Genomic DNA, 17,518 nt, shown 5'->3' on the forward strand with positions numbered 1-17,518 from the left:
CTTAATATAGGTTACCTCTCTTTATCTTTATTAAAAATCCTATGTGGTAGGAACTATTTTTAATCCTCATTTTTCAGATGAGAAACCAGATGTTCAGACAGGTTAAGTAACTTGCCCAAGGTCATACAGCTAATAAATGATGGACAGGATTCAAACCTCTGGTCTCTGTGATTCTAGAGTTCAAGGTTTTTCCCCTCAGAAGCCCAGCCAGCTTCAGGCACAGACGTGTCTTTGTGTAAGTTTCAAAGTCTCTCAAAATCAAAAAGTCTATTTCTCTTCTTGATAGCTCCAGCAGCAATTTCCCTCAGTAAATTATCTGTTGACTGACTAGCTTCCCATTTAATGACTTTATTAATCTCCAGTTTGAAGTTCCTCTTATCATTACCCTTTTTAACTATCCCAAATGATTTCTCCATGTAATGTTGTCCCTGAGGCACTGGAAAATATATCATTTGAGAAAAGGTTATGTAAGATAATACACTAAATACAGGGTCCATTCAGACCAACCGTAACACAATAAACGTTAGAAAGGATTAATGTACTTCCGTCTTTGCCACTTGCAACTATTTATTGGCATCCTTCTCTCTGCTTAGCACTGTACTAGGCATTCTGACCTTGCAGATCCATGACCTTGTCTCCCTCCCATGATTCTTTGCTCCCCCTTTCTTCAGCCACTAATCCCCATGGTCATGCCTGGCTTGGACATCACAAATAATGTCAATACCTCAATGTTCAATTAATGCACTTCCCTCTCTGATCAACACTTTCTACCGTTTTAGATACTCTTATTCTTACTCCTCCTCACTATAGTTGTTTGACCCTATGGGGACCTTTAATCCATTGACTCTACAATTTTTTTATTATCCACCAATCCTTGTGTCCTCCCTTCCCTTTGAGCCCATCTTACATTACATGGCGTTATAATGACTCCCTTTGAAACACTATTAACTTGCTTGCCTCCCTCTCTCTCCATCCTCCTTATTTGGCAAATTGTCAGCTGGCTAAACTCAAATATTTGCCAGATATCCGTGCCAGCTCCTAAGAAGCCACATGTGGCTGAGGAGCATCATAACCTTCTCTACCTGTGCCCGTTTCTGGGCCTTCTCTCCCTTTACAATAGATGAGGGGTTCCTGCTCTCATCAGCGGTGTGGTCTATGGAGCTTTCCTACTCCGGTAGACTACTGCTAGAATTAACCCCCAGTCTCTTTCATCTTTAAGTTCTCCCTACTGGATAAAAGCATAAAAGCACCTTCCATTATCTTCTATCTTTAAACAAAACAGATCTCTTGAACACACTTATTTATAGCTACTGCCCCATCTTTCTGTTTCATTTCAGGGCAGAACTTCTGACAGAGGTGTTTATGGTCAGCATTTCCACTTCCTCACTTCCCATTTACTCTTTAACCCTCTTGGTTAGACCTCCACCGCCACCACAGCACCAAAACTGCTTTTATCTGACAATAAGGGCAGTGTTGACAAATCCAGTGTTCACTTCTTTGTACTGATTTTCTTCCAAATCTCAAAGGTATGTGCAGTAATGAACTACCCTCTTATTCTAGAAATGCTCTTTTTTTTTTTTTTCTTTTTTGGCCACGCTGGGTGACATGAGGGATCTTAGTTCCCTGACCAGGGATCGAACCTGTGTCCCCTGCAGTGGAAGCGTGGAGTGCTGACCACTGAATCTCCAGGGAGTTCCCTTTTTTTTTTTTTTTTTGACATCTGGGAAAACACTCTTCTGGTTTTCCTACCATCTCACTGGCAGTTCCTTCTTCTAAGTCTTCTTTAAAAGTTCCTCTGCATTACCCTGGCTTGTTCTAGGGATTGCTCCTCAGTTTATTTCTCTTTCTACCTACACTTGCATCTTAGGTGGTCTCATTCAGTCCCATAGCTATAAATGCCATCTATGGGCCAAATATTCCCAAATCTCTGTCTTCAGACTAACATGTCCAGACTCATGTATTTAACTGTTTACTTGACATCTTTAGTTGGATGTCCAATATGCATCTCAAATGTGACAAAAGCAAAGAACTCATGATTCTACACCATTTATCCCCAATCTAGCCCTAGGTAAGTAAGCAGCACTACTATCCATCCAAATTCTTGGGTCAAAATCCTAAATGTGAAATGCCTGTAATAGGCAAATCTATAGAGATAGAAAATAGGGTAGTGATTGCCTAGGTGTCCTGCGTTGAATGATGGCCCCTAGAAAGATATAGCTGTGTCCTAGTCCCTGGAATCTATGAATATGATGTTATTGGAAAAGGGTCTTTGCAGATGTAATTAAGGATCTTGAGATGAAATCATCCAAGATTCCCCAGGTGGGCCCTAAATCCAATGACAATTGTCTTTATAAGATAAGAAGAGAAGACATGGAAGAGAGGAGAAGGCCATGTGAAGATGGAGGCAAAGATTGGAGTGATGCAGCCATAAGCCAAGGAATGCCCGAAGCTGCCAGAAGCCAGAGAGGTAGGGAAGGATTCTCCACTGGAGCTTTCAGAGGGAGCACAGTCCTGCTGACAGCTTGAGTTTTGACTTCTGGCTTCCAGAACTGTGAGAAAATAAGTTTCTGTTGTTTTAGGCTATCAAGTTCCTGGTAATACACTAGGGCTGCTGGGTGGAGGGAACCGAGGAATGACTGCTAGTAGGTGTGAGGTTCCTTTTTGGAATGATGAAAATGCTCTAAAATTATATTATAATCATGGTTGCACAACTCTATAAATATACTAAAAAACCATTAGTTTGAAGACACTAAATGGATGAATTTTCTGGTATACAGATTATATCTCAATAATGCTGTAAAAATAAAATGTCTTGGAGTTATCTTTTAACCCTGAAATAAAAAATAATAATAATAAAGATTTCTTTACGCTTTGGGCTCTCTTCCGAAATATATCTCAAATATGACTACTTCCCTTTATCTCCATGGCCACCTTTTTAGTCCTGGCCTGTCATCTCTGGTCTATATAACCACAATAGCCTGTTTCCCTGTTTCCACTCATTTAAATCCATACTCCTTAAAGCAGATAAAATGGTTATCTTAGAACATAGATCATGTCACTCTCTTGCTTAACCCCTCTCTACCTGTCCCCATGGATTTCCTTTGTACTTGGAATGGAATTGAAACTCTTCACTGAGTGCCACTGAGCCTTCTATGACCTATCTGGCCTCCGTCCACATCTGAGATCCCATCTCCTTAAATGCTGCCTTTTCTCCACACTTTATCCACACAAACCCCCCTTGTGATCCTGGGACAGACCAATCTTGTCCCTGCCTCAGGGCTTCTGCCCCTGCTGTTTCTCCTGCATGTAGCACTTTGCTTCTCAGCTTCCCCATGGCTGTTTCTTTGTCAAAACCATTCTGACCACCCTATAAAGAGTTGCGTCTCCCCAATTTACTCTCACTCATGTCACTTTGTTTTTATTATTTAGCAATTTTTGTTATCCGAAATAACCTTGTCCGTTTAGTTTGATGCTTTTTTATAGTCTTATTTCTTCTTATTAAAGATAAGTTCTATGAGATAGGGACTTCATCTGTCTTGTTCTTTGCCGAATCGCTGCTCCTACCACAGTGCCTGACAAAAGAAATGCTCAATAAATATTGCAGCCATGAACAAATGAAGGATACAACTCATAATGCACAGCCTTTTGCCCTTAAGACACTTACAGTCTATTGGAGGTCCAAGACATACTTGCACTGTCATAAAAGATTCAACAACAATTTAAGACAGAGGGAACACTGCCAATATGTAAATAGAATAGTCTTCTCCTAGAACAAGTCTGATGACCATCCCATGGTAAGGAGGTCCTGGGGAACACATTCCTTCCCAAGCCTGCACTGGTTGGGCAGCTGGAGTGACTGAAAGGGATAGTGAGGCCCATGAGTTGTGCAGGTGCTCATGACTTTTGATGACCTCTGCCAGGATGCAGAAGCAAGTCCAGAGAGCTGTGGCTTCCCTGGGCCATATCCCTGGACCAGTTCCTTTTTCTTTACAACATGTGTTCCTCGTTCTTATCCTTCTTGGCTCCCAGATTCCAGTCTCTACACTGTAAGTTCAGTGCCTGCTTCTGGCCCCAAAGTCTTGACCTTTGTGGGATTTTGAAATGTCCCTCTATTGGCCCAGCACCCTGCACAGCCCTGACTGTCCTCTGAATCCTGGAGCCAGAAATTCCCTTCCCTAACTCTGGTCTCCCAGACATCCCTCTTTTCCCCTGAAATCTTTCTCTGCCACAGAAGAATTTGTGAAATTGATATCAAGATTAACCAAGATGTGGTATAGTAGAAAAAAGCATGAGACTTGGTGTCAAAAGAAAAGTTGAGATCACAGCCCCACCACTTACTGTTGTGTGACCTTGAGTCTTCCTTTCATCCCTTTTAAAATCTCCAAAGTAATACCTATGTAACAGGGTTGTTGAGATGAAAAATAAGGAAAAGTCCTCTTTTTACCCCTATTTCTCTGTCACTTCCTCTTACAATGTTTTCTGTCTTACTGAACAGCATTATTACCATTCACCCAGCTGCTCAAGCCACAAGTCTGGGAGATCTTCTTTACGGTATCTCCAGATCTACTTCTTACTCTTCCAAAGCCAAAACAACTTTCACTCAGGTCCACTTTTTTCCATTTCACCACCATTTCTCTGGCCTAGACCATCATCTTCCACCTGGAATGCAACAGCAGTCTTCTAACCAGTCTCCAACACTGGATCCATTCTTCACAGCAATGACAATTATTTAGTAAATGCAAATTTCAGGAGCTCACTCACTTCCTTGAAAGTTATCAAAGGCTTCCCTTTATTATCAGGACGAGGTACACAACCGCTGCCATATACCCTGCATTGCCAGGAACGAGCTTCCTCTCCAGCTTTACCTTGACCCCTCTTGTGCTAAGCTTCAGACATACTGGTATTTTGTCCCTTCTGGAACCCTCCAAGCTCCATCCTGGCTTAGACACCCTAATATACTCTTCATTCTGCCTGGAGCGCCCTCCTTCTCTCTCTGCCTTTCTGTTCCTTCTACCCAGTTCATTTCTACCCATCCCTCAGGTCTCAACTGAAACATTGTTACTTCCTCTCACTCTCACTTCCCTCATACCAGAGTATGTCCCCCATCAGGTGCCCCCATCACACACACACACACACACACACACACACACACACACACACACACACACACACACACACACACACACACACACACACACACACACACACACACACACACACACACACACACACACACACACACACACACACACACACACACACACACACCCCTCATGGCTCTTTCAGTTACTTGATTAGCATCCTATTCCCAGCTTTATCTATGCTTCCTGAAGGCAAAGACTGCCTATCTTGTTTAGCTTTGGGCCTCTGGTGCCTATCAGTATATAATAGGTGCACAAAAAATGCTTGTCAAATTAATGAAAAGAGTATGTATAAGTGTATTGTGAACTATAAATGGACTATAAAAATAGCAATATTCTTATTGCAGTCGCATAATTAGGACATTAAGAATCTAGCTTTGAGCTTATAGCAACCATCATGCTGGCTACAGCTATGGCATATTTGGGTTCCTGGCTATTTGATGCTAATCCAAATGGCTGTGAAAACTTCTGACACTTATATTCCCCTTATCTTGATCCTCTAGGTTTCTTTAACTGATAAACTCAATGGAAAATAGCACAGGCTTCGTGATGGCAGAGACATCCTCTGTCTCATTCACCCCTGTATCCCTTAGATTTAGACTGTAAGCACATACTATGTGCTCATTAAATTGTTTCCTAATAAATGACTCAGCCAGGTTTAATGACATTTCAAACGAAGCACTCCTACCACCACCAATAAATATCCTGAGCATCTCAAACTCAGATTTGCAGTGTAAATAATATGTAAATAAGTAGGTATTTTATTAAAAAGGAAAAAACCACTGAGACTCCTCAGAGAGGAACACAGGTAAATCAATTTACGTGTTAAAAAGATTAGGCTAAATGAACACAAAGGTCCATTTCATTATAAAATTCTGATTCCAGGATGTTAGGCGATTAGAATAGTAGGTAGACAAGCTTACTGAGAAGTCATTGGGTTCATGGGACAATGGTGCAATTGACACCCCAATTTAGCATTGACTTTCCCTAGGACATTAGCAAGGACTTTGCACTAATTGGTTTTAAAGCTTGATGACTACAGCATTCCTGTTAATAGATCATCTTGTAGCTTAGGAACAGTTTTTCAAAGAGACTCAAAAGAAAGTCCTGAATTCTTCCTCATCAGTACCAGCTTATGATGACAAGGCCAAGTACTAGAGTAGAAAGAACACTGGTTCTGGAGCCAGGATTGGGACGAGTCCTAGCTCTCTACCTGCACTATCTGTATGGCCTTAGATCCATCATCTACCTCCTGTGAGATTTAATTTTTCTCCATATGTAAGTAAAACTTTACCAAGTAATCTCTAAAATCCCTTCAAGTTCTGAAGACTCATGATTCTAAGAAGCTGTAAAAGCTTATAAACATGCACGTGTTATTCCTGTGCTTTAAAATTCCCAGGGCTGAGAATTCCCTGGCAGTGCAGTGGTTAGGGCTTCGCACTTCCACTACAGCGGGCACGGATTTGACCTCTGGTCAGGGAACTTAAGATCCCACATGACCAAAAATAAATAAATAAATACAAATTTTTAAAAGTAATAAAAAGGGACTTTCCTGGTGGCGCAGTTGTTAAGAATCTGCCTGCCAATGCAGGGGACACAGGTTCGATCCCTGGTCCGGGAAGGTCCTACATGCTGCGGAGCAACTAAGCCCACACACTACAACTACTGAAGCCCGCGTGCCCTGGGGCCCACGTGCTGCAACTACTGAAGCCTGTGCGGCTAGACCCTATGCTCCAGGACTAGAGAAGCCACTGCAATGAGAAGACCACACACCGCAACGAAGAGTAGCCCCCTCTTGCTGCAACTAGAGAAAGCCCGTACGCAGCAACAAAGACCCAATGCAGCCAAAATAATAATTAAAAAAATAAAATTCCCATGCCTCCCATTGTACTTAAAATCCAGATTCCTTATACTGGTCTAGATCTCTTGTATGGTCTGGCTCCTGCCTGTTTCTCCTGATCTCAACTCCTACCAATTGCTGTTTTTTTGGCTGTGCTAGGTGTGTTGCTGCATCAGGAGGGAGCACGTACTTTTCCCACTAGCTAGGATAGTCTGCCCCCAGCTCTCTACGTTGCTGGCGACTGATCATTCAAATTCAGCTCAAATGCTACCTTGTGGGAGAGGTCTTCTCTGAACACTCAATGCGAAGTAGACCCCACCCCGCAAGCCCATCTGTCACTTCATCCTTGCCTTATTTCCTCCACTGTACTTAATCATGATCTGAAATCACCTTTTGTAGTTATTTGTTTCTTTGCTAATTGAGAGATTCACCCTACTAGGAGGTGCAGGCATACCTGGAGGTACTGCAGGTTCAGCTCCAGTCCACCACAATAAAATGAGCCACACAAATTTTTTTGGTTTTCCCAGTGCATGTAAAGTTATGTTTGCGCTCTACAGTAGCCTATTAAGTGTACAATAGCATTATGTCTAAAAAAACAATGTACATACCTTAATTAACAAATACTTTATTGCTAAAAACTGCTAACCATCATCTGAGCCTTCAGCAAGTCATCATCTTTGTGCAATCATAACATCAAAGATCGTGATCATAGATCTCCATAACAAATATCATAACGAAAACATTTGTGTCTCACAGAGACACAAAGTGAGCAGATCCTGTTGGAAAAACGGTACTGATAGACTTGCTTGAGGCAGGTTTGCCAGCCCTCAATTTGTAAAAGATGTCTGTGAAGTGCAATAAAGCAAAGCGCCCAAAACAAGGTAAGCCCCTACTGCTGTCTGAAAGCAGGAACCTCGTCTGTCTAATGCCCCACTGCAGCCCCAGTAACCTAGCCCAGTGCCTGCCACCAAATTAGATTCTTAATTTACTAATTTCAAGTTCAATTTTTCTCTCTGCATCAGCATTATTTGTTAGCCCCATTGATATTTTTTGCATAATCAAGGTATGCAAGACCTTTTTTCATAATCAAGCTATGTCCCCAAATATTAAAATATTCTTGGAAAGAAGAAAAAATAAAAGAAGACATTATTTTCGCTTTAAGAACACATCACTAAAATGAATGGATTGGGGCTTGCAAGTACATCATTGAGAAGCGATGGTATTCACTGGATATCCAAAATAGTAACCTTTATCAATAAGCAATAAAAGGCGTAGATGAGTGCTATCAATTCACATTGAACTGCTGAAATTATTCTCCAGTAAACATTCACTTTTTTTACAATCTATAATTTGTCAATGGCTGGAACTCATAAAAACTAGCTTGGTAAATTGTTTGTTTATAACCTGGGGTGTGTTTATCCAAGAAAATTATTCTTCTCAGTGTTGATATGGCAAGCAAGGCAAAAAAAAAGTACTAAATTTAAGACCCAAATTTAGTACTGTACTAATGTATCAGGTCCTCATGACTCACACTGCTTCTGTAAAAAAGAAAAAAATCACCCGTAGATTTCCAGAAAATGATTTCTGGGCAGCATCCCTTCCCTTACCCTACCCTATCCTCTTGGTCTCCAGTGCTTTTGGATTTCGTTTTCAAAGTTTTTTGGTTCTTGCCTTCTCTTCCTTGCCACAATGTTAGGCAACATAAACTGGAGAAGGTTTCTGTAAATCCAGTAGAAGGTAAGAGGATGACTCAGTTGGGCTGCTTTATGGTTTCTCCTCTGTATTCAACTTCAGTGAAGGAGTTGATGACATTTTTGCCAGATATTCCAGTGGACCCATCAACATTGCAGTAGTCTAAATCTCAGCCCAGAGAGCAGAACTGACTTCATAAATTGCAATCAGAACTTCCAAGAAACAATAAAATGAACAGTATTTTCCAATAAATATTATGTACATGAATGGATGGTTGGAGCTGGATGTGAAGATGAAGATCATATAAGCCGAACCTTTTATGTCTCACAAGAGAACACTGATATGTGGAGATTAAATAACATTTCCAAGGTCACACAGTGGTAGAGCCAAGGTTCCAAGTGACTGCTCTTCCCAGCAGAGGACAGAAGAACCCATTTCGATGTTCCTCTCGCTTTGGAGCCAAGGAACTGCTTTACGTTTCTCAATAAACATTTGTTGAATAAATGAGACTCCCTTACCTTCAAGTTCTAGCCTTGTTTTGATCCATAAGATAAAGTATTTGTGTCTTTGAACTTAAGCTAGACACATATCATCATGGCTCAAAACTGACTGTTGATGAATTTTGCTTATTGGTTCAGTGCAGAGGTTTTCCTGCCCATTCCCCTCCCCACTTGGAGTCCATGGATAGAATTCAAGAAGTCCATAAAGCTGAATGGGAAAAAATTACATCGTTATTGTCACAAACCTCTAACTGAAATTTAGCAGTATCTTCAATTATGGATAGAGGCAACAAACCACAGTATCATTAACATTGATCACACAGTAGTAATCATAGATGTTTTATATCATATTATCATTTTTGAAGATATCTCAAAATATTATTTATACTCAACATTACTTCAACATTATAGTAGTTATTGGACCCAACATGGACCATGTTATTTAATACATTCTTGAAGAATCACATACATTATTATATCACAACTTTGTTTTTATAACTTTTCAGTAGACATAATAATGGTTACATTATGTTATGTTACGGACATAACAAAGATATCCTAATCCTAATCCTCAGAATGTGAATATGTTACCCTACGAAACAAAAGGAACTTTGCCAATGTGATTAAATTAAGGATCTTAACACGATTAGATTATCCTGGGTTATCCAGGTGGGCCCCATCAAGTCAGAAAGGTCCTTAACAAGGAAAAAGGGAGAGAGGAGAATCAGAGTGAAGGAGCTGTGACCATGGAATCAGAGTGATGCAATTGCTCACTGGATGTCATAAGTCAAAGAATGTGGGCGGCATCTAGAAGCTCAAAAGACAAGGAAACAGATTCTCTCCGAGCGCCTCCAGAAGGTATGTAGGCCTGTCAATACCTTGATTTTAGTGTCACAAGACCAGTTCTGGATATCTGACCTCCAGACCTGTAAGATAATAAATTTGTGTTGTTTTAAGCCATTAGGTTTGTCGTAATTTTTTACAGCAAAAGGAAATCAATGCAACATTTTACTATCATTCATTATAACTGTCTTCCTTTGTAATTCTCTCCGCAGTTTATTTTTTGCATTTAAAAGAAATTTAGTTCTGCTACTTACTAGCTGTTGTGACCTAGAGCAAATTATTTCCCCTCTGTCTCCTCATCTATAACATGGGAATTAAAAAAGTCCACATCCCAGGGTTATTGTGAGAATTAAATGGGACAATTTATGTAAAGGTCATAGAGCACCAGGCTCACAGTAGGGACCCAACAAAACATTCTCTCCATTGCCTGTCTCCCCAAACCCTAATGATTATGGATTTCTTAATCAATTTTAATACTCAGTTTATGACATTATGACATTTTCCAGACCTGAACAGTTCTGTTAAATCTTAATTGCAGCTACTGCTAAAAATATCTAAGACCAGTTGCTTACTCTGACTTTGACCTTGAAATATTTAAATACTAACAGTGTGTTTAGAAGCCTAGTTCCAGTTTTGATTACCATTTTCTGAATAGCTCTGGGTAAATAATTTATTGTTTCTATTTATAACATTGCTCCCTTCCTTTTGAGTGAACATTGGTACATAAGTTCAAATATAATCTATAATTGAGATGGCGATTAAGATAGAATGAAATGATTAGGTATTTTTCCAGAAAGCATGTACAAGAAACATTGTCTTAATGATTAAATTGTACTTAATGAACCCCGTATTCTGAAGTAGTCCTTCATTGTTAATTAGGCACCTTTGAAATCATTACCCTTTGGTGTCTAATTCATTTCAGGAAGGGTGACATATTAAGCAGCCAGGTTATCCAGGTTTCAAAGGTCCGTGCATTATAAGTCAATAAGTATTTATCAGATTCCTACTTTTCTATCAATTCCTTGAGGGAGGGATTTTGTATTTTCCATTCCTCCCATTTTGGGATAATTTGGACAAATCATCTAGAATGTATTAAATTCAATGACATGTCTTCAAAAATTTTAAAGCAGGATAAGAAAACCCCAACTTGCAAACAGGTTATTTCACAAAGGTTTCTGTTTTCTTAACATAGTTTTCTATAGAAATATGTGTGTATGTTTCTTTAGAAATAACTATATAAATAGAAATGATCATAGAAATATATTATTAATATACAATATAAACTCATGACTATTATAATTATATAATATTTATAAGTAAATGTCATATTAAATATATAATATATTGTTTCCGAGCTAGCCCATAAACTCCAATTGGGCCCATAATAAATAAAGCTACCAGCCTGCTACTTGATTTTCAACATCATTACATATATTTTAATATATGACAAGATTCTTAGGGGTTATCACTAGACCAGGTTTCCCTGCAAAACAAACCTCTGATACACAGCCACTGTTTAAATCCCCAAGCAGGATGCTGAGACTGGATTGGGGGAGAAGAAGAGAGAGACCGCAGGCATGGGGAACGCCTATGATCAGCCCTCTGATGGCAGGAAAGGGGACTAAGAGACATTCGTTTGCACTTATCTGGCTCCCTATTATATATATATATATACATATATATATATACATATATATATATATATATGTATATGTATATATATATGTATATATATATATATATATAATATTATACCTATTTCCAAATAAGGTTACATCCTGAGATTCCAAGTGGACATGAGTGAGAGACAGCACACTATTCCACCCACTACAGTTATTATAGAACATTCTTCAGAATGTGGCAAGAATATTATTTGCTGATAGATATTGAACAGTTCATATGAATTGTAACTTAATTGTATTTGCCTTGGGAACCTTAAAGGATACATAAAGCCATACAAGTTGTAGAGAGGCATGTGTAACAAATATATATTAAGTATAACCTGGAGAACTAAAAAAAAATTTGGATGTGGTCATGTAAGCAATATAAATTATAGTTGGAGCATCTTAGAAATGTGAAAGGCAACAAAAAGTGTTGGGGAAAGGAATAGGAAAACACCCATTTTTTCATAAAATAAGGTGAAATCCAGGAACTGCTACGTTTTCTGCCAGGTATGTGTTTGTAAATTGCTGGGACCTAACTGGCTGGAGTTCCTAGGTGGTTCCCCTCCTCCCTGGAGAGACTAGGGTAAAATCTAGGTGTTTAGAATGCCTTTGGGGCTCAGCAGTTTACATAAATTGTTTATTAAGGGTTAGGAACAATGTATCACTTTGCACGTGTTAAGTAGATAAGGATCTGAGAGAGGTCCTTTGGGGGTTTCATTAAAATAAACTGTTGACATTTAGCAGTTCCTGGCTGAACCATTGTTTCATTAATTGTTTAAACTATTATAGAAGCCTGGAGGGTTTAAGGATTTTTTTCACCTTCATTGAGGTATGAAATAGAGATGAATAAAATTGTAATATATTTAGAGTGTGCAACATGATGATTTGATATATGTCTACATTGTGAAAGGATTGACACAAACAAATTAATTAAAACATCCATCACCTCATATACTTTTTTTTTTTTTTGGCGCCGTCACGTAAGATCTACTCTTAGCTAATTTCAAGTATACAATACTCTTAACTATGTCAGCATGCCATACATTAGGTCCTCAGAACTTATTCATCTTATAACTGAAAGTTTATACGCTTTGACCAACATCTCCCCATTTCCCCCACCTCCCAGCCCCTGACAACCATTATTCTATTCTCTGTTTCTATGAGTTCTCCTTCTTTGTTTGTTTGTTTGGATTCCACCTATAAGTAAAATCATATAGTATTTGTCTTTCTCTGTCTGGCTTATTCCCCTTAGCATAATGCCCTCCAGCTTCATTCATGTTGTCAAAACAGCAGGTTTTCTTTCTTTTTAATGGCTGAATAATATTCCTGTGTGTGTGTGTGTGTGTGTGTGTGTGTGTGTGTGTGTATCACATCTTCTTTATCCATTCATCCATCAATGGACAGTTAGGTTGTCTCCATATCTTGGGTATTGTGAATAATGCTGCAGTGAACATGGGGGTGCAGATATCTCTTCCAGATAGTAATTTCCTTTCCTTTCAGTATATACCCAGAAGTGGGATTGCTGGATCATATGATAATTCTATTTTTAATTTCTTGAGGAAACTCCATACTGTTTTCCATAGAGGTTGTACCAGTTTACATTTCCACCAACAGTGTACGAGGTTTCCCTTTTCTCCACACCTTTATCAGCATTTGTTGTCTCTTGTCTTTTTTTTTTTTTTTTTTTACTTTTGGCTGCATTGGGTCTTCATTGGGTTGCGCAGGCTTCTCATTGCAGTGGCTCCTCTTGTTGTGGAGCACAGGCTCTAGGTACGCGGGCTTCAGTAGTTGTGGCTCTCGGGCTCTAGAGCACAGGCTCAGTTGTAGCACATGGGCTTAGTTGCTCCCCGGCATGTGGGATCTTCCCAGACAAGGGCTAGAACCCATGTCCCCCACATTGGCAGGCGGATTCTTTTTTTTTTTTTAATTTAATTTAATTTTTTTTTTGCTTTATAACAAATTTAATCAGTTATACATATACATATGTTCCCATATCCCCTCCCTTTTGCGTCTCCCTCCCACCCTCCCTATCCCACCCCTCCAGGCGGTCACAAAGCACCGAGCTGATCTCCCTGTGCTATGCGGCTGCTTCCCGCTAGCTATCTACCTTACATTTGGTAGTGTATATATGTCCATGCCGCTCTTTCACTTTGTCACAGCTTACCCTTCCCCCTCCCCATATCCTCAAGTCCATTCTCTAGTAGGTCTGTGTCTTTATTCCTGTCTTACCCCTATGTTCTTCATGACATTTTTTTTCTTAAATTCCATATATATGTGTCAGCATACAGTATTTGTCTTTCTCTTTCTGACTTACTTCACTCTGTATGACAGACTCTAGGTCCATCCACCTCATTACAAATAGCTCAATTTCGTTTCTTTTTATGGCTGAGTAATATTCCATTGTATATATGTGCCACATCTTCTTTACCCATTCATCCGATGATGGACACTTAGGTTGTTTCCATCTCCGGGCTATTGTAAATAGGGCTGCTATGAACATTTTGGTACATGTCTCTTTTTGAATTATGGTTTTCTCAGGGTATATGCCCAGTAGTGGGATTGCTGGGTCATATGGTAGTTCTATTTGTAGTTTTTTAAGGAACCTCCATACTGTTCTCCATAGTGGCTGTACCAATTCACATTCCCACCAGCAGTGCAAGAGTATTCCCTTTTTTCCACACCCTCTCCAGCATTTATTGTTTCTAGATTTTTTGATGATGGCCATTCTGACTGGTGTGAGATGATATCTCATTGTAGTTTTGATTTGCATTTCTCTAATGAGTAAAGATGTTGAGCATCCTTTCATGTGTTTGTTGGCAGTCTGTATATCTTCTGTGGAGAAATGTCTATTTAGGTCTTCTGCCCATTTTTGGATTGGGTTGTTTGTTTTTTTGTTATTGAGCTGCATGAGCTGCTTATAAATTTTGGAGATTAATCCTTTCTCAGTTGCTTCATTTGCAAATATTTTCTCCCATTCTGAGGGTTGTCTTTTGGTCTTGTTTATGGTTTCCTTTGCTGTGCAAAAGCTTTTAAGTTTCATTAGGTCCCATGTGTTTATTTTTGTCTTTATTTCCATTTCTCTAGGAGGTGGGTCCAAAAGGATCTTGCTGTGATTTATGTCATAGAGTGTTCTGCCTATGTTTTCCTCTAAGAGTTTGATAGTGTCTGGCCTTACATTTAGGTCTTTAATCCATTTTGAGCTTATTTTTGTGTATGGTGTTAGGAAGTGATCTAATCTCATACTTTTACATGTCCCTATCCAGTTTTCCCAGCACCACTTATTGAAGAGACTGTCCTTTCTCCACTGTACATTCCATTGGCAGGCGGATTCTTAACTACTGCGCCACCTGGGAAGCCTGTCTCTTGTCTTTTTGATAATAGGCATCCTACCAGGTGTGAGGTGATATCTCATCATGGTTTTGATTTTCATTTCTCTGATGATTTGTGATCTTGAGTACCTCTTCATAAACCTACTGACAATTTGAATGTCTTCTGTGGTAAAGTGTCTCTTCATTTCCTTTACCAATTTTTTAATTGGAATATTTGGCTTTTTGTTTTGTTTTGTTTTACTATTGAGTTGTAAGAGTTCCTTATATATTTTAGATATTAACCCCTTATCAGATATATGGTTTGTAAATACTTTCTCTCATTCCATAGACTGCCTTTTCATTTTGTTGATGGTTTCCTTTGGTGTGCAGAAGACTTTTAGTTTCGTTACTGAACTCAGGTTCAGCTGCTCATTGCTCAAGAATCTAACACTGTGGAACTTCCCTGGTGGTCCAATGGTTAGGACTCTGCGCTTTCACCACTGAGGGCCTGGGTTCAATCCCTGGTTGGGGAACTAGGATCCCACAAGCAATATGGTGTGGCAAAAATAAATAAACCAATAAATCAATCAATAAATCAATCAATCTAACACTGACAGACAAGTGTTGGGTAAAAGGAAAGACAGCTTTATTGAGGAAGCTGGCAATCCTAGGGAGAAGGTGGACTCATGTCCCAAAAAACTAATACTCCCAAATCCCCAGATTTTGTTCAGAAATTATATAGGGAAAAGAGGAAAGGGCTATGTGCTAGGGAGGGGGTAATCTTCTATTTTCATAGATGAGTATTTCCATCACATGGTTCTAAGTAGCTGTCATGTCTCGATTGTGATTGGAATGTTATCTGAGCCATAAATCTCTGGTTTGCTAATCCTTCTGGTTTTAACTGGTTTGGAGTCTACATGCTTGTGGTCAGCATACAGTTAACTTCTTCTACTGGGGGGTTTCAATATCTGCAAAACAGCTCAAAGTATATGGGTCAGAATAGTATCTATAGTCCTTGAGGAGAAACTAAAGGTCCTTGACTTTGTTTAATAGCTAAACTATTATTATTTTGTCTTGCTTGACTGCTTTCCTTTGTTTGTGTATTTTCTCATTTTTCTGATTAAATTTATTCTTTGGCTAAAGTTTTTTGTACAAACAAGAGGCAGGCAGAGGACATGGGGGGCGGGGAGCAGTCTGTTCCAGGAAGGCTCCATAGGGTCCTGCTCGGTTACAGTTTGATGTAATCTCACTGGTTTAATTTTGCTTCTGTTACCTATGCTTTTAATGTCATATCCAAAGAAATCATTACCAAGAACCAATGTCAAGGAGTTTTCTCCTAGGAATTTTATGGTTTCAGGTCTTACATTTAAGTCCTAATCCATTTTGAGTTTATTTTTGTATATGGTGTAAGGTAAGGGTCCAATTTTATTCATTTGCATGTGGATATTCAGTTTTCCCAACACCATTTATGGAAGAGAGTATCTTTTTCCCATTGTGTATTCTTGACGTCTTTGTTGAAAATTAGTTGACCATATATGTGTGGATGTAAGGTTTTCTTAATGCATTCCATGTAAAAGAAGGAGAGTGTTGCTTAAATAATAAGAGGACTCATGTTTAACGCTCATTTGATAGTAAACCAGGGGACCTGTAGACCTTTCCCTGCCCTGCAGGTGCTGGGCTAGGTTGCTTAGTCGCTCCTTGGCTCTGGCTGCCTTTATGTAAGAAGTAGAGATGGAAAGTCTTTCCATTAGAAGTTCTGAGCTACCAAGTAGAGTGCTTCTGTGGGCAACCACACTGAACTGGGCTGCCCCTTGCCACCTCTTCCACTGATTTCCTCAGGCTGGCCCAGGAAACCAGCACCATCAAAACACCTGAATGTTCTCCTCCAGGTGCACGTACCAGACACTGTAGCCCCTCCCTCGGTCACCCAGCCCTGCAACTTGTGGATTTATTTGTATGGAGCTTTGATGCTTCAGCATTGCCAGTGCCCCTTATTGTCCAGAGTGCACTCTTCCGGTCAAGAGACCCTTTAGGAAGTATTCTAAGATAAATCTCTGGTGCTTTCAGGTTGTGTCCTTGGATTCCTTCTGAGTGCCCCCTTTCATGGGCGGAGTCTCTGAACAGGCCACCCTATCCCAATATACATCAGTTAGCAGAACAGAGCAAGAGATTCCTATCCAGGGCTGGATTTAGGACAGTGGGAAGTTAGCAGGAGTAAACATCATTTATTTAATCATTCATTCATTTATGGGTTCCTTTATTTGTGTATTCATTCATTCAAGAAGCATGTATTAAATATTTACTATGTACTGATCACTGTTAAGCCCTGAGAGATACAGTGATGAACAGGACAGGCAAACTCTCTGACTTGGTGGAAAGAAATGAAAATACACAATATAAAAGTAATGAACAAATGAAGAAGATAACAGATCATGAGAATGCACTCAGGAAATTAGCATGATTTTGAGAGAATGCAACTTGGAAAAGACACTTTAATCAAGATGGGCAAGTAAGGCTGCTCTGAATGAGG

At 39.5% G+C, this 17,518-nt stretch overlaps 1 protein-coding gene across 2 annotated transcripts in view; it reads left to right on the forward strand.

Moving 5' to 3' along the window:
- TRMT12 (tRNA methyltransferase 12 homolog) overlaps positions 1–17,518 on the forward strand; it is a 51,415-nt gene that overhangs the window by 15,940 nt on the left and 17,957 nt on the right. The window lies entirely within an intron of this gene.

The sequence above is a fragment of the Mesoplodon densirostris genome, chromosome 13, assembly GCF_025265405.1.
Source record: "Mesoplodon densirostris isolate mMesDen1 chromosome 13, mMesDen1 primary haplotype, whole genome shotgun sequence".
Lineage (NCBI taxonomy): Eukaryota > Metazoa > Chordata > Mammalia > Artiodactyla > Ziphiidae > Mesoplodon > Mesoplodon densirostris.